This window comes from Lasioglossum baleicum, chromosome 6, assembly GCF_051020765.1.
Source record: "Lasioglossum baleicum chromosome 6, iyLasBale1, whole genome shotgun sequence".
NCBI lineage: Eukaryota > Metazoa > Arthropoda > Insecta > Hymenoptera > Halictidae > Lasioglossum > Lasioglossum baleicum.
The window spans coordinates 5,853,724-5,877,411 of record NC_134934.1 but is presented as its reverse complement, the minus strand read 5'-3'; the positions used below and the strand labels follow the sequence as shown (position 1 = coordinate 5,877,411).

General features: G+C 43.7%; 1 protein-coding gene across 1 annotated transcript in view; it reads left to right on the top strand.

Moving 5' to 3' along the window:
• The first annotated feature begins 109 nt into the window (after positions 1-109).
• Positions 110-23,688, top strand: part of Sfl (N-deacetylase and N-sulfotransferase sfl) — a 171,730-nt gene continuing 148,151 nt past the window's right edge. The window contains exon 1 of the mRNA XM_076425486.1: positions 110-958. The gene's annotated coding sequence lies outside the window, so the exon portion shown is untranslated. The remainder of the gene's footprint in view (positions 959-23,688) is intronic.

Below are 23,688 nucleotides of genomic sequence, written 5' to 3'. Positions count from 1 at the left end.
AATCGCTAGGGAATCGTTGGTGGGGGGGTGAAGGGACGTGGCGAGAGGGAGGAGGGACGGCCGGTGTCGGGCAATGCCACTCAACTGAATCCCCGCTCTGTCCTCGCGGCAGTCTGACGCCGGTCGCGCAGTCAGCATGGCTGGATTTTCTCTCAGTTTTTCGCCGGTTCTGCCGTGCTAGTCGGGTCGGGAGTGCGTGTTCGCTGGCAGTGTGTGTCGGTCGGCCCGTGGTTCGACATCCAGTGCTTTCGTTACCCGTGCAGATCCCCGTGGCTCCTGACGGAGCGATGCGAACGGAACAGACGCCAGACACCGTACGAACCTAACCTCCAAAGACAAAGATGAGCCGAGGCATTGCTCCGGTTGTATCACGGTCCCGGTGACGCTCGTTCAGCTCGTTCTCGTGTCGTTCGGACTTGAATTTCTTCCTCACACTTTCTCTCTTCCTTCCTTTCTTTCTTTCACTTGTGCTGTTGATTGTTGGTGTTGCTCTTGAAGAAGGTGGTTCGAAGACATCCGTGGTCACGCGTAAAGTGCGTTCGTCGCGTGACAGCCCCGATACTCGTGCATCCTCGGCGAGCGACGAGGATAGGGAACGCGGAAAGAACAAAAGGGAACGGGTGGAACACTGCCGTGTGCGTCCTCATAGGTGGAACGGAGACGGAACGAACGCAATCCAGCTGGACGGAGAGAGGAGCATCGTTCACGGCCGCGGAAGGGAAAAAAGGGAAAAGGGGAGGTCACAAAAGGGACTCGACAACAAATCTTGACCCGGGAATGAGAGGGAAAGATTTCTTGGAAACTCGGCTTCATGCGGACGACTGGTGTTTTTGACCTGGACCAGCTCGAGCTCGCCGGAATTATTTCTTCTTCTCCTTCTTCTTGTTCTTCTTCATCATCATCCTCCTACTACGCTTCTTCTTGTTGTTCTTCTTCTTCTTCTTCTGCCTCGTTGCCGGTGAGTTGCCATTATGCTCTTCTGCCCCTCGAGCAGCGTGTAATAGACGAAAAGGCCGATGGAAAATTTTCGCATTTCTCGCGCGCGCTCCGAATCCCGCATGCAGAGATGTCTCTGCGCGCGGCTACGCTCGGAACGTGGCGCGGAACCGGGCCGAGCAGAGAGCGACGCGGCGCGGCGTCTCGCCGTCGGCGTAATTTTCTCTCGCTCGCAAAAAGAAGAGAGCCATGTGTGTACGTTGGCCGGGCCGAGTGTAAACAAGCGCGGTCCTTTTAAATGCCTGCACGTATCGCCAGCCCGACTCTCTGTTATCTGTCTGACGCAATTTCCCCACGGTTTTTACGCCCCCCTGCCCCTCCCCACCGCTCTTCGAATTTCTGACGCGGGGGCGTCTCAACAGGTCAATGTCACGGCTCCGCTACGCGTCGGTCACCGGTGACCAACATACTGCAAAAACCTGGCTCTTTTTCTTTTTACTTTGTTGTATGTCTGTGCTAGGGAGAGCACTGACAATTTTTTGGCGTTTGAATTCCCATGCTCTTGAATTGCACCCCTTTTCATGAACAATTTAAATCAATAAATTGTGGCTCGTTTATACAGCCACATTTTGGAGAGATATATCTTGGTATACAAATAGGAAGAATAATTTTAATACATTATTTTGTAAATATTTTTGAGAACTTACGAGAAATAGGCTGATTATCGTATTCTCTCAAATGTGTAGTAATTGGTTAGCAAATAGGAGCTGTAATAAGTAGACTGCTGATTTCTTTGTGCAAAATAAAAATGTTCTGCATCGATTTCGAGAATATACAGAGTACGCTTGAAGCTTTAAAAAAGTCGCTCGTGTCGTCCCGTAATTTATTTAAATGTGTACATAATTGGTAGCGAGTGAAGTTTGCGGAAATGGGCAATACGCAGTGACTGCATAAACGATTCGAGGCTGTTACGTACAAGCATAAGTTATCGTTAATTTGTTTAAGTTCTTCTTTCTGTTATCGTAATTCCATTGAAGCGAATGTTGTCGGCTCGTTCAAATACTGCTGAACGATGAATGAAATCAGCCAGACCGTAATGATGTACTCCTGTGGATTACTGGGCCGTGCAATGTTTAGATAATTTGTAATTCGATTGGCGCGTAGTATCGTCATACTTTATATTTAGACAGCTTATCTGCGGGAGAGACAGTTGATGTTTCGCTCGCCGAGGTTTTTATACCTCCATAATAAATGAGCAATACACTGTGCAATTAATATTCGCAGTTTTGAACATTGTGGTGACTGTAGGACTAAATATCGATGACGAATTGGAGCTCTGTAATTGTTAATTTTCAGCACATGTCACGTATTTATTTCATTCATTTATTGTTAAAACATGAAATTTCTGCTGTCGGAGGAAACATAAAATAGACTCGACGAAAAGATGGTTTATGTAACGCGAGGCATCATCCGTGTCTGAAAATAGTTTCGATTCGCATTTATTGCAAGCTCAGCAGTTGCAGTCGTAGATTAGACTGTCGCCTTTTTATTCATACCGGGGGGAAGCAATAAACATCGAGAGAACAGCATCCATAACAGGATATTTGTATGCAGCACAGTTGCATCCTCGATACCACTGCTGGGCTCGCGTTGGCTGATGTCACGTGGTGACGAAACGAACGGAAAGATTAATTGCATCGTGACGATCGGCCAGCTCCGGAGACCGATCGCCGCGTGTAAAAGACGCGGCTCGATGGATCGACGGCTGTTACGTTGGTTTTTCGAATGAACGTCCGGCTGGAAAAACTGGTAACGTTATTCCCGTCGTGAGCAACCCGGTGTACGCGATTATTGTCGTGCCCTCGGGCCACCACTACAACTTTATCGGTACTGCGACCCGCGGATTTTTCGCGTTCGCGAGACCGCCACGGCCAAGAAACCGGAGAAGAAGTTACGCTATTGTTTCTATTACAATTTCTAATGTTCTGTCATTTCATCAGGGATTGCGAAAGACCGCCTCCTCTTACGCGACGACTAGACATTTTCTATGGTCATGCTCGAATGAAAATCTTGTGTTTGTCCAGCATATAATTGAATCGAGGGTACATATTCGGCCATTTGTGCGAGAGAAGGTAAGCCGCTGATAAAATACACTCGAAGTTTATACTTCGGAAGATTATAAGGGAGAGGGAGGAAAATAGAAATCGGAGAAGCTTTATATGTATATCACGGGAGTGGGCTTGTTGACGAGCGAAGATCACAAAGGGAGAAAATTGCGACAAATTGGTCGGTAATCTTCTTAAGACCCTTTAAATGCTTCCCGTACACCGAAACGAGCCACTCGCGCTCTGTAAGTCGCTATTTACGCGAAAATAAAGCGCCTCTTCCAATCTCACTCATTCCGAAACCCGACAACCATTGTTCTTGTAACGCGAAACCCAGATCCAACTCCTGTTTCCAACAGTATTAACCCTTTGCGCTCTGATAATTGCTACGGCTCCCACGCGAACTCAATTATTAAACAGGATTGAAGTTTTGTGTTATTCGCTTGCCTCTGCACTATACACATTGCTACGCGATACCACCGAATCAATCTAGAAACGGAAGAGTCTCGGAGCGCGAGGACAGTGAACACGATTAGCCTGCCGCAATAGTTCCACGTCATATATTTCCACGAAACTACTGCATCGTGGTACCAAAATAAAAATACTTTGCTGGAATCAATACGAAAAGTTCAAGAACCCGTCCCTGTAACAAAAATTCATATTTTGACAAGCAGCGGTAACGAAGCGTGGAACCGACTGCTGCAATAGTTTCAATAAAAAAATGTATCTACAATACCACTTCACTGTTACACCAAAAACAATGTGTCGTCACTCTGTTAGAGGCCCATAGAATATAAAAATTCCAACAAAATTCGTTTACCCATCTCTCTAAAAAAAAATCCTCGGATTCTGAATAGGTCTTCGATCGAGGTAAACATTTTTTAACGAGTGAACCAGGTAAAGCGTCCACGTAATTACCATGACTGGCCGATATCCTCGAGTTCGAAGTACACATTTACCGAAGAAAAACCTATCTGGTGGATCTGGCGCGAGAAGTAGCAGGCAGCTTTCACGAAGAAAGCGCGTCGTTTTTCCTGAGGCAAGGCTTGGTAACCTCGTTGCCTGGTTCCGGCATTACTCGCCGGATAAATTATACATTGTAACATGCCGGTCGATCGATAGGGGCCTTATTAAATCCCGAAACGATCCCCGATCCCCCTGGAGCACGGTATCTTTTCCGCTATCGGGCTGCGCGTATCCGTGCTCGCGGCGTGTTTTCCGCGTTGACTGCTCCGTTCGATTCGCGCTAATAACGCGACACTCGTCGCATTAACCGCGGAACACGGATATTAATTTCGTTATTAGACCCCTCGGCTCTTCCCGGGCACTCGTTGCTGCGTTTTTAGGGCCGGTTTTTACTAGACCGGACCACCACCGCTCATTAAGGCGAACGGTTTCACGACGAACGTTTCGTGCTTTGCATAGAAAGGGTTCTCTCTCGCCTTTTTCTCACTCTTTCTTCCTCTCTCTTTCTCTCTCTCTCTCCTCGTGGCACAAGATTAAAGAGTTTCCGCAGCATCGAGCCGTTCCTTCGACCCCCGACAACAGCCCGCGCGTTCTTTTTACGAGCGACGCGGGGCGCCGTTGTAACGCGAAAATGACAATCTGAATGCGAAATTAGGTGCGCGACGCTTTAACACCGGCCACCGACGACGCTCTCTGTGTTCGACTATGAAAAATGCATCAACCGAGGACCTCTCGCGGAGGAACTTCGATTTTACCCCGGGTAAAAATCGGTGAAACGTACTAGCGAGCGAGCGAGACCGAGCAAAAGAGCCTCTCTTGGAACGCCCCGAGGACCGAGGTCTCGGGCTTCGAGTGCCTCTCAGGAATAGACAATGTCAGGAATCGCCGACCAAGTTCAGTCTAGTATCGGCTATAGAGGCCCTTTCGTCCCCGAGGTACTGCGGTTCTAGCGGGCGACTGTTTTATGCATAAAATATTACAGGCTGAATACTTATTTCGGGGTTTACTACCGGCATTTCGCGGTGGGTGCTGTGCACTGCCTTCTGTGCTTCGATGGGCGCTCTGCAATGGCCTCGTCGATCTTATTCCGTGATATACAAGCCATATAAATGATTATTCATCGACGTCGAAGTTATTAGACTGCAAATTTCTATGTAGAATCGAAATTTTACGAGCTACCAACCAAACTCGGGCCAAGCGAAAAATTTGGTTCATATGCATGTTTTCTTCATATTTTAGACCTGTATGCACAATAATTCATTAATGGTAGAATGAGTAGTCGTAATCAGACCGCAGGTTCTCATGCAAAATCTAAATTTCATAGGTTACACCAAAAAATTTCGGTAGATGCGAAAAAATTGATCAATATGCACGCTTTTTTCGAGCTGCATGAACATTCATTGATGCAAGCGTGAACAATTATAATTAGACTGCAAGTTTTTATGCGAAATCTAAATTTCGTAGATTATTCCATAAATATTACAATGGAGGCGAAATGTTTCTATTTTCGGTTGATATATGGGGATTTCATATTTCCTCATGCATAAAATATTACAGGCTGAATACTTATATTGGGATATCGAGTCTTTTAAGCTCTATTCCACGCATTCTATGCTGGTTTCACCAATATATAATATTCTATACAATATTATATAGAATACGAGAGTGAATGATGATAATTGGAATACAGATATTCGTGCAAAATAAAAATTTTGTAGATTATTCCATGAAAAACAAAATTCTGGAGCTGTTCGAACAGTAATCAATTTTACAATGAATTAGACAGCAAATCTTCATGCAAAACCAAAGAGTTTCATAGATTATTTCATTAAAATAAGCAAGGAAGAAATTTTGTGCACTTTGATGTTCGATTTTACGAAAGATCGATATCGAACGATCAATACGCATTAAGTGTCGTTTACAAACAGAGTTATATAAAGAGATTGCGTAATCCCCACTTGTTTGCAGCATGCACAGATTACATTAAAGCAATAAGGCCGCCGTTTTTCCTTCTTCATGAATATCTCCATCGAGAGCTTCCGTTAAGGCAGTTTAACCTTTTCGCAGATCAAGGATAAACATCTTACCGCTTCTTCATACTCGAAATATATATATCTCATTTCTAAAAAGAATCGTAAAAAAATTTCTACAGACGAACGCACTCTAACGGTGATAAAGATGTGACGCGTAGTTTTCCGAAATATCAGGCGGACGTATCGAGTTCTGCTGACCGAATTTGATATTGTGTGAGTAATTTCATTCCGGGAATGCCTGGACATCCAGGGCTCTCGGTTCGAATACAAAACGGCTACGATGGCAGCCAACATTCCGATGAATTCGATCGTTGGAATGTCTCTGTTCTATGTTCTCCATAGCGTACGAAAACGTTTGTCAATTATCGCAATCGTAGAAACAAAATAGGGCGACACTGGATGACTTGGGTGATAAGTGTATATTGCAATTTCACAGATGTCTCGCTAAATTTGAAATCTAATTTTTGTTTTGTATAACCTATTCGCCATTACTAGACTGCGGATCTTTATGCAAAATAAAAAATGTTTGAATTGATTGCAAGACACAGGAGTGAAATAAAAATTTCTTTCGTCTTTTAATTATCTGATTAAGCTGAAACCAATACGCCGATGTCTTTAAGTCTTTTTAATATGTCCACTGCTTTTTTGTCATAAATGCATAAAATCCGCAGTCTAGTCTCGTTACAGTAATTAATTTATCTGCCACGCTAAGATATACCGGAATTTGAAATGTCGGTATTGTTTCAACCCTCATCCTTCCCTCATTTCACGAACTGAATCCGTCCCTCGGTGTCAAATTGACACAGTGGTTTCTCTTCGATGTTTTTTTATTTAAATTAATGAGTTAACATTTACATCTCAGGTTTTTCGGTTATGTGTTACACACTACATATAAACACAGAAGTCACGAAGTGTTATTTTCGGAGAAAATTTTATGGAGATTTTATTTTTTATCACGAGTACTAATTTCAAGAGACGTGCAGCAGTGTTCGTTGGGCATCTACACGCAATAGAAAGAGAAAGAAAAATCGGGGAAAATCGATCGATCGGAATGGGAAATCTACGAACAAGATTTACGCGGTTATGTTGGCGAGTCTCGGGTCGTTGGTTTGGCTGCCGGGAGAACATCCCCGGCGAGGTCGGCTTTAAACATCGCTCGGCTTTAATACAGCGCACGAACCCTCGCCCGGGATCTACACTGCGGAGATGTAGTAAAAATTCCACATCTGCGGGGTTCTCCGTCGAGAGCGGATAGACAGAGATCGCCGGGGAAGGTCGGAAAGAGAGAATGCTAATAGCGGGACAAGGGAGGGAAACTTTAAGACACCGTTTGTAGTTTGGTGGGGTGGAGTAGTGGGAGTGGGAGGAGACGGTATTAAATCTATTTCCCCTGGTTTCTGGGTAACAGCGGGCCCCTGCTGCATGAAACATTCAGTGCGCTACCCGAGCCACCGGAGAAGATGCGCTTCAAAATGTTCGGAAGAACCGAATTCACCCACGGAAAATAGCCGCTATTAACCCTTGGAAACGGCGAGCCAGGCTTTTCTCCTACGCGGGGTGCACGGAATACCTTATTCTCCGTCTGGAATATTTAAAAGTGATTTGTTGTCGTTCGAGGCTTGATTGCGCAGCTTTCCGCGAAACACAAATGCTCAGAGTGCTACAGAGTTGAGCGGGAAATTTAATCTTTCTCGAGATCGAGAGGGTCGGAGAACTTTCTAATAGACTTTGCGGAAAGTGTGGAGTATAGAATTTTTTTAAAAAACGTTCTCACGTTGTAAGTTCCGAGGAGAGTATGTAAAGCTCTTGAAACTTTTAGTTTCCGTAGGACTTCTACAGTATAAGAATATACAATTTTCTATGAAAATCTTTTACGAGAACAGGTGTTTTCATAGCTATGTCTCCCTTGAATTCTTCCGATACTGTTGCTGTTCTGATCTCCATCAATTCAATCTTCTGCAAAATGCACGTGTATTAGGCGAGTGCAAAAATACGTCTTCTTCGATCATTGTAGGATGACTTGTACTGTCTTCCACGTGAAAAATGTGACAAATTAGGACGAGTCATACAAGCCTAACTCTCCCGGAGTTGCAAATGGAATTCCATAGCTCGCGGCTAATTACTGGAGACAAAGTGTCGTCGAAGTTAGCGCAGTTGCGAAAGAAACTGCAATGCACCTTCAAGCATTTTGTCGCGGGCGGAATAAACATGACAAAGTCGCGAAACAATTGTGCTTCAAACGGCAGAATAGCGTCATCTTTTACATAAAAGTTGGGATGAATCACGGATGAAAGATAAAGTTGTGAAAAATCGAACTCACCGATGATCGATCGCATTTATGCGACCTACTAACAGAGCCCAGCGCCGAAGTCACGGAACAGAAGCCGTTCTCTGGCGGCTAATTATTAAAGATAGAGTGTCTCCGAAGTTGGCGCAGTTGCGAAAGAAAACGGCAACGTAAGAGAGCGATTGATTAAGAATGCCGGCGTCCAGGACGCGGTTGTTGGCCACTAGGCCAGGGAAAATGAATGGCGTCGCGAGGCATTCGCCGGTTTCTGGAAAGCGGCTCGTTGCTCTGCGGCCATGCACCGAGCCAACTTGATTTGCATTCTGTCCGGGATCGAGCCCTTGTAGGGTAAACTGCGTCCATTTTGATATTGACGTCGAGAGACGCCGAAGGAAACGGGTGGAGGGGAGGAGGGAGCCTTGTTGGTGATTCGAGCGTCGATAATGAAATGTGGCTCGCCAAGCGAAATACGTTTCCAGAAGTTATCCGTAATGATCTTCGGGAATATCGGGGCAAGATGGAAACTTCCGTTCCGCCGTTGGATACGATACGGCACGGACGTGGCCGAACAATTTTCCAATACAAATGGAACCGAGCAATGAATGTACTTATCGGAATTGGCTGCGCGCGGAACTTCTATCTGCTGAAGGATCGCCCCAAGAAATTATTGATGCGGTTAATTAGATTGTGTCTGAAATTTATCGGACAGAGCCGGCCCAACGTGATCGAGTTTAATCATTCCGCAATAACTTCTGTAACGCTACCCGCTTTACGGCTGGCGAATGTGTCGGGAATCATTCTTCTTAATCCCTCACAGTAATTCATACTTCATAATTGGTACCAAGTATCATAATAGGACCTTTATAAAATTCTGTATAAATTTTCTCGGGTGCCTTTATGCACATAATTTAAGACTAAACAATCTAAATATTTTATAGGTAGGGATAGAGTGGAGTACGGAAATTTTGTTGGGGCCTTGAGAGTCCCCAATCATTTAAGGGTTAAGTAGAATATACTAATTGTAAGTATCAATAATTCATTTTTCTTTTACGGATTTGTCGAAGACACGAGGAGAACAGCACAACTAGAGCCGATTAATTCTAATCGACACGTAAGGAATGCGTTTTGCGTAGAATTATCCGCGGACAGGTTCTGAAGTCGCATGATCAATGGAAGATCGCGGCAAATACCGCGTAGCTAACATGGTAATAAAATTTTCCCGCGTTTCTATTTGCGCAGCATTCCTGTCCCGGAACAAAGGTCTGATGCCAGGTTCGCCTCGATCGGTTAAAACCGACCATTTTAATAAAAATAACGCTCGACCCTCGGCTGGAATAATACCATTGTATTTTTAACCGAATTCAGTCCTGGTTCTCGCTTCTGTATTTTTTAAACCTAATTAACCGTTTAATTCGGGATGCTTTTTTCGTCGAATTGAATTTCACTGCTTGTAACTTTATGTTTATACCGTCGAGTTTTGCGTATAAAAAATCAGAAAAAAACATGAATCACGAGGAAATCCAGCAGGAATTCACCTTCGCGCGAAAATCTTCGAAGGTGAACTGCGCGGGCTTGTTGGTTCATTAAAGGGAACAGCAAACAAGAGCGTGCAAAACGTCCAACAGGGAGAAGCATAAAATCGTCCGGATATCACGGTCGAGCGTGTTCCGAAGCGCGTTAAAAGGGATTAGAAAAAACTTGTCGGATAACACGGTGTCGGTGTTTCCTCCCCAACTTTTTCCTGCCTGCGAAATTTATAATCCTCTTCGGCGAACATAATCCCCGCCGATTGTTTCCTGAACCCCCGCTCTTTCGGAATTTTCGTTACTATTGGAATTGCGCACAACTTTTTAAACTGGCGAACAAAGCAGTACTTTTAATGCGTATTCGTCTGTCCAGCTAATTCCCCAAAACGAGCCGACGATACGTTTAAACGCGAGATAAAGCGATTCTTTCATCGGAATTAATTCGCATGTAGGACACGGGAGTTCGCTTTTCTTTTTTAAATCCGGAAAGGTGAACTGCGACATGGGGTAATTTATTTGCGTGCATATTCACGTTTATTCCATGTTCTATTTCAGAAACATTTTTGTTGAAAAATGCTTCTTAAAAATCGGGGGGGGGGGGTGCTGTAATTATTCGATTCGTTACAAGCAAATTTAATCGACCGTTTATGCAGCATGTTATTAGAGACACTTTATCTTCAATAATTAGCTGCAAACAGGTATAATTTAGTCTGGAATTTAACCGATTCGATTGAAGTGGCAGATTTGATTGCAGCTAAACACTTTCACCGTCGATTCTTTATTTTTAGCTCTAAACTTGTTCCTGAGAAATGTCTTTTAATCAAAACAGGTATTACAGAATTAATGTTATTTTAGATGCCGACACACTGAAGTTGTACATGTGTTCAACTCAAATTTCTTTTTCTATTATTTTTAAGTTAACTGTGGGATTGTGAACGACGCATATCTGTGACGATGGTCGCGTCAAGAGACGAGATATTTGTTTTTGAAAAATCAGCTGAGCTGAAACGAGCGAATACTGCAAATCGTCTTTCAAGAAATGTTGCAATTATTCGTTTCCCTTGGCCCAGTGACCAATAGCGTCTCAGACATCGTTCTCAGCTCGATATCCAGTATCGCAGTGAATTACATTCGACCCCGATAACCCCGTCTGCTCTTGTTCCTTTTCAATGAAGGAACACGCGAAAACGATTTCGCACCGATCGCGACACAATCGGCGGCGAAGTTCGTCGGAAGATGCGGATCCTGCGGCGATCGATCGGTAAAAGCCGAGGATCTTAATAATTGCATTCCTCGATCGGTCGAAGTCGTACCCATGTTCGCCCAACTCTCGGTAGTTATCGATGGAACTCGGTCGAATCTCGTTATCAATGCTCCGCGCGGAAGACGCGGGCCTTTACGGCGGATTATCGGCGTTCGATGGACTCGGGGATATTCGCGTGCCATTTGCCTTCGATGTTTCCAGTTCCTCGGAATTCGAGAAACGCGACGCTCGAGACGCGTCTTTGGACCTCCGAGAGACCTCCTTTGTCGGATACACTTGCACCACTGCTGCACTGCGCGACACAGCCCCGAGATTTGCGCATTCGATACTCTCTTCCGCCAGGTTCCGATTACTGCGTTCTAGTTTCCATTTTGATGGAACATAAAGCCAAGATTCAAATTTCTGCCTGATCATCTTGATCTCGCCATCTTGATTTTCTCAGCGTCCTCATAAAAGACGAATCGGGTGGATATAACCTCTTCAATTAATCCTAATAAAAAATTCTAGAAAATCTCAGAACGTCGAGAGGATTGAATGGTCTTAACGAATGTAACAGTTCCAAAATTCTTGGTCTTTCAACTTTCAAAATTCTCGAACGTGTAAAAGTCTCCAAAGATTTTCACGATTCTCGTCGACGAACGTCGACTTTGACGGTGATCCGTGTAACACTATCTTTTTATATCCCCTCACTCATTGAAACGGCTGCACAATGCAAGTATTTTAGTTCTTGGAGACTCTCGGAACTTTCGAAAGTTCGAAGACCTCAAACATTTACAGGGCTTGCCGCTCCGATATTATACTCCGTCAACATTGTGTCGAGATTTTCGATAACCGGCGAGTTTGAATAAAATCCCGAACCATTCGAAACTTTCCGTCTTGTCAGGAAATATACTTCGAACGGTGTAGAATTTCTGCAGCTTTTGATAAAGGAGCTTCGAAAATGCAGACGGCGCAAATAAAAGTGACCAATTCTGGTACAATTAGAATATTGATACGGCGGTATTCTTTAGGTTATACATATTCGTAAACCTATCATTATTTGTTGGTAAAAAATCGAGAAATTGTTGAAAAGATGAAATGGAAAATGCACGGAGTGGAGACTTGAAAATCGTTAGATACAACATTAATATGGATTACTGTCTAGAAAATGCTTTAGGTAGATGTTTAAAATATTGATAAGGGAAAATTAGGGGTTAGGAAAGTTGAATGAAAAAGTTAGGGGTTAAATTTACGACTAATTGTGTTTTACTGTTCTACGTTTTCAAAAAATCTAAACCAATCTGGAATATGTGTACCATAAAAAAATTCAAGAAAAATTTTCTCACGTCCTTGAAGGGTTAAGATCAGGGATTAGTTATTCCGACATCCTCCTTTTGGATAGTTACGATTTGGACGATTCAAGTTAGTCTTGTTGCCAACGCGTTTAACGAAGAGGTCCATCATCGACGGATTACGTCACTGTGGTAATTGGCTACGGTAAAACATTCATAACACGGTGCGTCCCCTGCGACGGGTTACCGGCGATTCTGTGAACGCTATTTCAGACTGTTCCATGACTCATTCCAGTTCGTTCTCTCTTGATAAGAGCGCCGCGTGTCCCAAGTTTCGCGTTCGAGACAGCCGAATGGATTTATCGCAGGAACGTGACTTTCCGGGGTTCTTGAAGTTACGAATCGATTTATACAGTAATTCGCCCTCGACCCGGTTGTTTAGAAAACTGCGCCACCGCCTGTTTACCCAACAATCGTTAAAACTCACCTGAAATTCGTGAAAAAAACGCGGCAGCGCAAATATTAGCCGCGATCATCTATAATGTATTTATGCTAATTCGAACCTTGAACCGTCGCAACGGCGGCCACTTGTATCCATTTTAATTAACGATCTCCCACTAACGAATCTCGGACGTGTTTCCGCAGAGGTGTTCTAAAAATTCTGCTTGCGCTAAGGAATTGTCAAGAACTCGTTCATTCAAATTCTCAGTTTTTTTTTTAACATTTTAGTATGCTTTTATGAAGGGTACATTCTTTTTATGGTCATTTTCCGTAAGTTATGACGAATGTCGACAATGTCCATTTTAATTCATTCAATTTGATACACGTCATACCGTTTCGGAGTAAACAGTGTGCCTCGTACATTATTTTTTCGATTGTGAACGACGTGGATGTGCTTAATTTAACCCATTTAACATGATAGCCAACTCAGCGGCCACAAAAATTGGGCGAAATCCAAGAAATGTATCTAGTGAAAGGAATCCACAAAATTAGCTTCGCCTTGACGGGACAAGTGCAGTTGAACAAATAAGGGAGAACGAGCATTAACAATCTCTTAATGATATATTTCATGCATGTTTCCGCAATTAGAACAGGGAAAGACCGTTCCTAGAATTCGCTTTGTGCTCGCGAATGGCTAATAACAGCGGAAATAACGCGTTCATCTTGTTGTAACAGTGGGGTTGGATGCTCGAGAGCTCGCAAGTCTTCAAGTTTCTTGCCGAGTTCTTCGGTACCTTTTTCTCTGGTTTTTCGAAGGGCAGCTTCCTTTCAGGGTCATCTTCGACTCGGAAGTTTCTCGCGGGGGCGTGATGCGAAAAGTTTGAATGGATTCCTTCTTTAGCGAGTCTAGCCGGCGACGTTTTATCCCTTTGCATGCAAATTCACGGTGAAGAGGCAAGGACCGGGGTTTTCTGGCCACTTTGACCCCCGGGCGCGTGATTTCGTCTGGGGTAATCGAGTCTTGTGTTCTATCTTGTTCAGCGATTCTACTCTTCCCCGAGAATAGCGAAATCCAAGGCGAATATTCTACTCTCCTGTTTTCTAAACTAATTTCCCGTAACGACTCTTGCGCCCCGGAAAAGAGAGAGAGAGAGAGAGAGAGAGAGAGAGAGAGAGAGAGAGGACGCGTATTAACAATGGAGAAGTGGTTTCGTTCTATGTATTTAAGGATTAAAGTTCATTAGCAAATTGCCAGTCTCTCCTGCAGCCAGCCTAGTACATTATTTTGTAAATCGGAATAACACGATAATGCTTTCTTGACTCTCTCTCCCTCTCTTTCTCTTTATTCGAGGAAATTTCCGCGAACTGAAAATTAATTTTTATGTATCAATCTCCGCAAATTAGTACACGATGCTCAACGAGTTTGCATGAAGGTCTCTCTCACCCTCTCCTTCTCTCTCTTTCCCGTTCTCGTATTTTTTTTTTTTAGCAAAGATTCTCGGAGTAATTTCCATTAGCTCTGTCCGACGATGCGCTAAATTAAATTTACATTTTTAGAGACTCATTTACAGCGACGCCTGAGAATATTTGCAGCAACGGCCTGGTGGAGTGGTGTGGATTCCTGTCAAATGTTAACTAGATTTTCCTCCGATGTTCTCGATTATTATTTAACAGTTTTATTCCGAGTTCTCGTCTGGATGTTGGAATATGCGAACCGGTAGGAATTTATGTCCTGCTCTTCGAGAGAAAAGAGCTGTAGTATAGCGTCTGTTGTAAGGGCATCCTGTTCCAGTTTCGTAGTGTGTGTTTAACCCTCGTATCTTCCTCGAATGAGTTGCATGATTCTAGGGTAATACTGCAAATTCTATTTTATTTATAGTCGTGAACGCATGTATCGGCACAATTGACTATATACCTAATTATATGTAATCGTTCCGTGTTGGTTATGAAGAAACTGAGTGAATTTTTATAGTTGTGCAGGATAAGGGTACAAAATGACACATATGTAGTTGCAACTCTCAGTGAGTCTCAAATCTGATCCTCCAAAAGGCAAGCCAAAGTAGAGTTCATCTTTATTTTTGTATAACACGTGGAAAAATTTGTATGTATTTGTTGAAATTATCGATTGTCACGATAGAAATTCAGATTAAATTGTAAGATCATCTTCGGTCCAAGTATGGGGATAACAGTCGTGGAATGAAGGGACACCCGGTGCACAAAGAAGTCGAATCGCTCCATCGCGGGGTTAATCGCGGGAAAAGTGCGATTCGGCGCGAACAAGGCTTGTGAACCGTAGAAAATGTCGCGATGGGGGATCGAACGGGTCCTGGATCTTTGGCTTAGTCAGCGAATTCTTCGATTCGGTTCTGCTCGACGAGGCAACGACCGAGAGGGCGACGAACACAACAGGGGACCACGAAGCATGATGCTTCGTGGCAGAGCGGAGTTAACCCAGAGCAGGTAGTCGATGCACGCTAGGTATGCGTGTTGCCTTCGTGTTCCTCTCGCAGCTTCTTTCGAGTCGATGGTCTCTCTCTCTCTCTCTCTTTCTCTCTCCCTTCTTCTCTCGAGCTGTGTTTCTCTTTTTCTATCCGACGCCATTCTCTCGTTCCTTGGCCTCCTTTCCCAGCCTTTTTTCCGTTTTACCGGACCAGGGGACTCGTTCACTTCCCGATCGAGGCTATCGGCCCGCTCCCGATGGCTATTTCAAAGGGTCAAATCGAGCTGACGGGATACAAGCTCGATATTTCATCGGACGCCCTCGAATTTAAGTGTCCTTTCGTTTCTCACGCGAACGAGCCCTTTGTCCGCCAGAAGAAAGAACGGCCGACGAACCGAAGATTATACAACCTGGCACGATCCGGAATCCGGCGGTGATTCTTCGGAAAAATGTCTGATCGTTCCGGTGAACCCGGCGGCTGGGTCGAACAAGACTTTTTCCCCCCCGGTGTGCTCGAAATATTCCGAAAAATTGAGCGTAATTAATTGGCCCTCGCAACGCGGATAATTTTGACGATTTCGTGGCACTCTAAAACTGACAGAGTATTTTGTATAAAATGCTTGTTTTATACAAGTATTTGTAGGTTAGCAAAATATCTGATTTTGAATAGGTTTGTAACTCCGAGTCAGAGTGGTTTTATGGGATATTTAACATTAATGGTTACATTGTGAAGCTGCATGCAAATTGTCATTTTTATGTGTTTGTTTAGAAGATTTATTACAAGGTAAAAATGTCCGTGGAAGATTTCTTGCGGACAGGATAAAATGAAGATATTATCAGCTTCAGTCAATAAGCATGGTTACTTGCATTCTACAAGATTCCGCAATGTATTAATCATTTTTGGTGTTGCGTACTTTTGATTTCTTCACGGGATACTTACTGGAACATGCGAGACCTGTCTCGCTCGTTATGAAGAGATTAAATTCATGTTTTTTATTTCGTGCATTTATGATTAAACAATCGAGAGACTTACAAAATATCGCGGTTCCACGTGAAAGTTCGCTATCTACAGGTAGAGGCTACGGGTAGCAGTTTCCTTAAATTATCTGGCGTTAGGAATCGGTATACGGAGAATGTGTACAAGTTTGACATTGCTGTGATAATAAGAGATGTTACTTTGGAGTTTGCAAACAGTGGAAGGCGATCGGGATGTATGTCGAGGTGCTATTGTAATCAAGCAATTACTCCGAACGACACAATGTCACGGGTTTCAGTTTGCGGACACAAAGAAAGGCTCGCGACAAATCTATTCGTCGCGACTCATTACGCCTTATTGGCCGCGATTAACACGTTGTGCGACTACCTAATTGGCTGCGTGCCGCGTCCGGGTTTCCTGCGTTTTGCATACAGCGCGACTCGCTCGATCGCTCGATCGTTGAATGATCGAGACCACACCGCGAATCAGCACAGTTTAATGATTCTTACGATATAATCCCAATAAAGATGACTCTTCTTTCATTATACACACAAGACTTCGTTACCATGATTCTGTGATCGTGATTCTGCGATCACTGTGATAAATCACGTTTAGACGCGTTATTAGGCCTACCAACAGTTAGGACGCGTTTTAAATATTTTAGTATCTTGCCGACCGCTAAAGACAATAAATAAATTTTCGTTGCACTCAAGATTCCACAAATTGGATCGGAAGCATCAATGCTCGCAGGACCAAGCGCAATTCAACGATTCCTCAGTGAAACAGAAACGAAACGTAACAATCTTCGTCGAACGAGACAAGGCACGCATAGCATTTCCTTCTCACAAAAGGCAGCCGGTGGAACGCTGTTCGAAGGCGCGTTTGAATACTTTATGCCAGCCACTTTTCCTTTCGACGAAAATCGCTCGGGGATATCGGAATTCTCCGTTTCGCCGATGCGACTGCAGTTCTCGACTCTTCCCGTTCCGCGATTAAACCGTGCTGGTTATTTATAGGTCTCGTCAGACCGTTGAATCGGTGCGACGTTGATTTTCTCGAATTAAATAATCATAGATTCCGCTGGTCGAGCACACAGGATTCGGATTGTTGGCCGGCCGTGGATTCCACGCCGAAATTGCACGTTCCTCGCGTATTTTTAGACCTCCCATCCGCGTTGAGAATTTTCCACGAGCTGGCCAGAGGCCGGAGGAATTTCCCGATCGTTTGCACCGTTTCCTTTTTCCACTTGGGTCACTGGAAATCGCGATTATTTCGGCTGCGAGTCACGAAACGAAGATTGCGAAGAGAGAGAGAGAGAGCTATCTGGGATATAGAATACAGCAAACAAGGCTGGATCGTATGACGGTGACGTATCTCACCTTTCTTCTTATATCATCAAAAATAGGGTAGATTAGGCTAAGCCAGCTTCTTCAGACTGCAAACTAATTTGCGTTTAAACGCACGAGATTGATACAGAATGTTGTTGTTGTATGCGTCAAATCTTGTAATCGAACTTTAAACCTCTTCCCATAGTCCAATCTTGCTGAAATTTTGTATACACACTTGCTTCCGATGACAATAAAAGTAGAAAATAAAATATATAAAAAAAATCTTTTTGAAAACCACGCTTATATTAAAATGCACTAAAAAGGAGAAAATAATTTTTTTCCCGGTTCTTCATAAAATACCGCATCCAGTTAAATGATTAATCATATTTTTCCCCAAAATTTTAAGCAATTGGTTCAAAATTTCTTCTGGTATAGAATTATGTCGGAATAGATAGAAAAATTTAATATAAATTTAAATGAAATCGTGACATTAGTGACTATAAAAAGTAAAAGCGTGGAGCGCTAAACTATTGGGTTGGCAAATAAGTTCGTTCGAATAAAATCGAATAAAATCGAACGAACTTATTTGCCAACCCAATATACATATTGATGTAATCTTCGTGGGCGCTCCACGCTTTTATTTATAGTCTCTAATGTCATGATATTATTTAAATTTATATTAAATTTTTCTATCTGTTCCGACACTAATTTTGTAACAGAAGAAATTTTGAACTAATTGCTTAAAATGTTGGGGAAAAATATGATTAATCATTTAACTGGATTCGGAATTTTATGGAGAACCAGGAAAAAATTATATTCTCCTTTTTAGTGGATTTTAATATAAGCGTGGTTTCTAAAAAGTTTTTTTATATATTTTTTTCAGTGTCTTATGAAAAATTGATTAAGCAGTCCTTCAGGAATCGCAATTTTAACAAATATTAAGCATCTACGGATGGATAATAAATTAAAGTAGTATTCCTAGACGATTCCGGAGTAGAAATAATATAGAAACAGCGCGGATCGAACCGCAGGTCCAAGAAATACCGTCGCTAATGGCCATCCCGTCTGTGTAACGTTGAAGAGCGAAAGAAGAAGAAGAATCGCGAGCCGAATAGTTCTCGGCGACGCGTTCCCAGAATCCATTTTGCGTTGGTTTGTCTAGGAATCGTAGCGCGAAGTCGACGTTGACGAACGGTCCGACCCGTAGACACTGTAACAACGATCCAGAACGATCTACCGGACCAATTGGACCGTCGCGTCGCGATCGCACGCCGATTCGCATTAATGGACGCGTTAATGCGAACTTTATCAAATACGGCAATGCGGTCGGCAAACCGGGTATTATATGCCTTACGCGCGGACCGCAACAGGCGATTAGGTTTGTAAATTACATTGTGCGCCGGCGACAATCGATTCCAGCTGCCGATTACCGAAAACGTAATTAAATTTTACAATGGGAATGATTTAGGACGCCCGGACACACCATTGTCTTCTCCGGTACGGTAACATGTTGCCGGGCTTGTTGGGTTAATTAAAAAAATATACACCAGCCGGAACGTGTCCCGGACTGTTTCGACACTCTCCATATTCGCTGTTTCAGCAATGTTGTTGCCTCTGATTCGCGGAAAACATGGCATTGCAACGATTACTTTGGCTGTTCATTTTTAATATATTCTGCGAAATGTGTCCTCGGAAGAAATTGTAATTTGTTACTTCATTTTAGCCCGACAAATTTCTCTCCATTTTATCCATTAATATTTCCTCCGTTGCATTCACTTGTATCGCTTATACAATATCGACTCGAATTAAATTCAGCGAGCGTAAATAATCCTCGATGCATATCCGTTGAGGGGAAATATTGTCTTCCGCTTGTGAATATCGAGTTTTTCCCGTAAACATGCGTTTCAAGCGAATATGTAATTTTTATATTTCCAATCGAGAAAATGTTGCAAACTGGTTCGCGAATCGATAAACAACGAAATTGCAAAACAAGAATTTCATGGATGTACAGTGTCGGCCAACAGAATTAATTCGACAATTGTAGCTCTTCTCCCTTTTTTAAAACCACTTTGCAGCAATAAGAATTTATAAACCGGTCGAGTGCTAAGCACGTGCATTCCGGCGTGTTTTATTTCGATTAAAATCCGCCGCGAGAATCACTTCGATTCGTTGGACGGGCAAAGCGTAGCCCCACGTGAACGCGGCTTAATAAACTGACGAAACGACGAGAGCCGATACTCTGTAGTTCGGAGCGATTTCGCGTTTTCTCGTGTAAAAAAAAAAAGCTGGCCGGGGGATATCCGAGTCCCGGAGTAATCGTTGCTCTTTTAATCGCGAGTCGATACACCGTGCCGAAATTACCAATCCTCGGGCCCCACCGGATCGATAACCGATTTCACTGGAGAACAGCCAAAATCTATTAAACTGCTGCCGGTTCTAGGTAAATCGTTCTGACCGATCGGGCGTGGGTAATAGGAGGACCGGTGTAATCGTCTTAACTTCGATTTTCCAATTGGCTCTTTTCCCGCAGACAGTTTCTAAACGAAATCATTACTCGCTCGTTCGACAACAAATATACTTTATCCCGTGATTGGCTGCCGGATCCGAAGCAGCTTTCAATGTGCGACCGAACATCGCACAGTGTGGCATTTGACCCGGAAAAGTCTGGTCCGATAATCTGAGGAATAAATGTTTCGAACAAAAGAGTTGAATAATATTCAAACATCTACAAACTTCTATATGTATTGGGTTGGCAAATAAGTTTGTTCGGTTTTTGTGATTTATTCCAATTTAAAAAAAACCGAACGAACTTATTTGTGAACCCAATACATATAGAAGTTTGTAGATGTTTGAATATTATTCAACTCTTTTGTTCGAAACATTTTTTCCTCAGATTATCGGAGACCCTTGAGAAATCCTGATAATGGAGTGCTTCCACTGAAGAGCTGGAAAAAATGATTTTTGCAAAACCCTACTGCTCCATCGAATACTTTGTGTCAACATCGACTAATCGGGGTTCAAACATCGATTATATTCGAATCGTACTGACTTTGACAATGAGCAACTGACTACAGCAAATAGATCGTCGCACATTCAATACTGCAGAGTACAGTAAACTGTTCCCCTACGAAAAATTCCTTTTGAAAGCCCATTCAAGGATTAAATAAATAATTCAATGTAGTTCGTGCATCTCATGCAAAAACCGTACTGCTCCATCGAATACTTTGTCTCCGCAGGTCTGTTCGACTCCTAACAAATATTTCCGCAGTTCCGACAAAAGGGGTATTGACATAATTAATAACAATGCAAACACCGAACCAGTCAGAGATTCCGGAGCGTCCATGCGCCGGCCAAGTTCAAAAGGCTGCCGACTATTGACACAGTGCCAACTGCCAGACATTTTACTCTATTACTTCCTAGCAGCAGCGAGAGAGAGGCATGATGCATTCGTGGCTGGCGAGAGAGTGGACTTAATTGCAAGTGTCATCCTGCGGGCAACACAGTGCACCAGCACCGCAACGTGTACACGTGACTCGGGGATATTGTGCCGGCGGTTGCCAGTGGAACAGTCTGATCGAGGATCGAGCATACCTAGAAACATTACGATCCACCGCTCGTCTGACATGGTTTGCGGAGGTGGTGCCAGTGTTCGAAATCCCCTACCTACCCTAAATGGAGGAGTCGTCGCCACATGACCACCTGAGTGATTGCTTGATCTATGACCCCAACGTGTTGCCCTTCGTCCACAACCCTTCTCGCTCATCAGCCAGACAATAATTGATTCCACAGCTTATTACCACGATTGCATTCAACTTTACACAAATATCCTCAATTTCTCAAAACAGCTGATCAAACATCTTTAAACTCGCTTTAATCCACTTCACCAGAACCGATCTATGATACTTGATCTGTCTCGTGCATAGTCAGATTATCAAACAGTTAGTCCACGAGTTGGCTCACTGCACACAGGACACAAAACCCTCCTTCTTCAAAACAGTGAAAGTCCCAGCTAATAAGCAGTCGCTAATCCTGGACCGGGTTCAGTCTACAATCAATTGCGATCGCAACAAAAGGATCGGCCAGGAAGACTTCCCCGATGTCTGATTGCATAAACAGTGCACGGGATCCGAGCTGGTAGAGGCGACAAGGTGACCGAGAGGCGAGGAAAGTCGGCTGTAGGAGGTATAGGTGCGTACATGCTGCATATGCACTTTCGCTGGTCGGTCAGCCGGGGTCCAGGCGGCAAAAAGTCGTCTCCCGTTTCAAGAAATCGAGAACCGCGGGGGCGTGCTGAGCCGGATATGCGGCTGCGAGGTATTCTCGTGAGTCACCGTGTATCTGGGGAGGGAGAAAGCTGAGACGACTTCCCGGTTGCTGTCGAGCTGGAAGAAGGACATCGCTGCTCGGACAGATCTGCGTTGTCCTGAGTCCCCTCCCGGAAGACCTGCGGTGCCTCGCCATCATCCATAAGGACCATTGTCCCATAGAATGTGGATTTCATGTATTTATGAGGAAAATTAGTTGACGAAAATACTATTTTTTACCTTAAGGCGGTAGACTCGTTTCCAGGATTGCAAGAGTGCTGGATTCGCCTTCTCATTTCTCGATAATACGAACACGGGTTTTTTCAGTAGTCAAACACGCTAGATAAAAGATTGATATCAGAAAAGATCGGCCATCTCCCTCAAAAGTTCTATTTTTTCGTTTACGAGGCGTAATTTGCATTATTCGGCTATTTTCATAGCTACATGCGCAGTTGTATGCTTCCGAATAATGCAAATTACGCCTCGTAAACGAAAAAATAGGACTTTTGAGGGAGATAGCGACCTAGATCGATCTTTTATCTAGCGTTTTTGACTTAAAGAAAAACACCGTGTTTGTATTATCGAGAAATGAGGAGGCGAATCCTGCACCCTTGCAATCCTGGAAAAGGGAGTCTACCCTTAATGTAATTATCAAGGGAAGTATAGCTGCTGTAATAAATTTCTTGTTATCTTCATCCCTGTGTTATATTAAATAAAGAACCATTTCATGAATTGATGAGGAAAATTAGTTGGTGAAATCTGAAACAGTGAAAATCATTTTACCGTCGCGTCGCGCGTCGTTACTGTTCCTAATGTCTAACATTCAGCGGAGTTCACGACGGTATCACCACCCTACATTTTCGCAAATAAAATCGCAATTAATAAAGGAACGTAACATTTTTTTGCACGGGGGACCATCCCGGGAACATACTCTACAAGATGCAAAAGGTTTCGTTCCGATTGGTCCATCCATCTCGACGTAATCGGTGAACATACATAGAAAAAAAAGCGAAAAAAAAGGCACATACAGATCGAATTGAGTAACCTCCTCCTTTTTCGAAGTCGGTTAATAAATTACGTCGTATTGAGCATTAGCGTGGCAATCGCGTGAATAACATTGACAATGGCGGTCCAACATGTGACTAAACAATACAGTTGTACGGCACTCTAAGAGATCGAGGACATGGAAGACGAAGAGGGTGGAAGGAAAGAGGGTTTTCTGTCGAATTCGAAAGTAACAATGTCCATCGGCGGTCGGGCGAACGTGGTCGTGCGCGTGTCCACGGTTAAGTAACCGGTGATGTAACGTTGCAATTCAACACTCTTTCCCTGTCCTCTTTGTTCGTGGGGTCGAAGCGAAAGAGCGCAGTCCATTGGACGAAATTGCCGGGGGAGCTATTCCTAACGCAGCGTGGAGGTGCAGCGGAGCACAGCTGCAACGACAACGCGTTGCAATCTGCACTCGGCCGGCAACCGAAGACGGTCTGTCTCGTCGCTTCTTCTTCTTCTTCGTCTTCTTTCTCCTCTCTTTCTCTATTTCGCGCTTTAGCCGGTTTACCAATTCGATTTACATTAGCCACCCCTTGGCCCGACACGTTCGTCCCACCCGCGATGTTAAACGACACTGGCTCCGGCCACTTAAGCGACACTGTTGCGAACGATGCAAACGAAACTGGAACGGGACGACATTTATCTGAACTCTTTCGGGGGCGGGACGGTTTGGGTAATTCCAGTGCACTAACTAAAGCTTTCACTATTGTTTTAATGGAATGGGACTAATAGTACTTCGGAATGGTTTCAATATTTTCATT